Below are 1,777 nucleotides of genomic sequence, written 5' to 3'. Positions count from 1 at the left end.
GAACTATGTCCCAGGTGAGGATCTGCGGACAAATCTAAATGATCTAGTAAATTTAACGATTTAAAATAAATAAAATTTTATAATATTTATGAAAAAGGCACCCCTCATTTTAAAACTTTATAATATTTATGAAAATAACTCCGCTTATTTTTTACTTGATTCTCATCTATCAAATCTTGCAGATTAATGGTTTGAATTTGTTCGCACATTCTCATCTAGGGATTGGTTCTCATTAGGATTATATATATATATATATATATATATATATATGTATGTATGTATGTATGTATGTATGTATGTATGTATGTATGTATGTATGTATGTATGTACACACACACACCCACAATTTGTAACAGAAGGTAATAATGGTAAACATAAATCTTCTACCATTACATAATCAATGTTCATAATGTCAACAAAAAATTATTTTTATAACACTCCATTGGACATTATCTTATCATGATCATGCCTCGTTAAAAAGTCACTATAAAAATCATGTGGAAAAACCTAGACAAGAAAAAAGTATATGATATATGCGAAATTCATGTGTTGTTTCGATTGCCTCATTAAAAGTCTGATGCTAAGAAAACTTCAATGAGAAAACAACTTAGTTAAGGAAAAAAAAGAGTACAAACATAAGCCTTTATGACATAATCTTTAAGATTTTGGGTTTATATATTTAAATATTTATTTGTAACTTTTTCTTTTTGACATTATCATATCATACTCATGCATCGTTAAAAATCATACTAGAAAACCCCAATGAGAAAAATCTAGTGAGGAAAATAGTACATGATATGTATGCATTCATGTTGATGTGGTAAATTCACTCGGATATTATGTATTTGTATATGCTATGGTACTTTATGTGATTGTAGTAGGTCGGGGAACTTGGAGCAAGGGTCGGAGGTTCTCAAGCTTATAGGACTGGAGAGAATGAGTCCCCAAAAAGCCCCCTTAAACAAGCGTTTAGCGAGGTATTTATAGGAGGTCAAAAGGGGACACATGCCGGGAGGTCGGCATGCCTGCCATGTGTCTTACATGCACATAGCGATCTCGGTCAAAGGAAGAAGAATATCCGTGTGTCGCGATATATTTGATTATCCAGTAATCATTGAGCTAGGTTTAAGATACTATCAACGGACGAATGGCTCGGGACCACTGTCAACCTCCCAAGTCGGGACCGAGCAAAAAAAGGTAAGAGCAAAAGCTTCTTAAGCCTAGGAAGGAAATAATCATCAGCCCGGGTCGGTTACTATTCATCTCAGGTCGGGTTAGGTCGGGAAAAGTCGATTGCCTCTCGGTCATTCGTATCCGACCAGATGCTTAGTGTAGAAGGGTTCGTAGCCCGGTGTATATATATTCCCTATCACATATGTTGCAAAATAGTACAATTGTTGGTCTTTAAGACCCAATCTTTAGGATTATTCAAGTCCAATCTTCAGGATTGATTCAAGTAAATGTCACTCTCCTGAATATAACAATCTTCAAAGTTTTCATATTCTAATATAAAAACATTTTTCAAAATGAGTGTAGAGAAAGGATATGGTACAAATTTTCAAAAAAAAAAAAGGATATGATACAATCTTCAAGATTGTTACTAGAGTGAACATTTTGTATAATAATCTCGTGATTCTTCTAGAACTCACGTTGGTAGAATTTTGACGTTATATGTGTTTCGTCAAGTATTTCTAAACATACCATTTATCATTTCTGTAACACAAGCTTTATTGTCATCATATATATATATATGGCACTTGGGGGGGGGGGGGGGGGG

The sequence above is a fragment of the Ipomoea triloba genome, chromosome 6 (genome assembly GCF_003576645.1).
Source record: "Ipomoea triloba cultivar NCNSP0323 chromosome 6, ASM357664v1".
Lineage (NCBI taxonomy): Eukaryota > Viridiplantae > Streptophyta > Magnoliopsida > Solanales > Convolvulaceae > Ipomoea > Ipomoea triloba.
Note: the sequence above shows the minus strand (reverse complement) of the source record.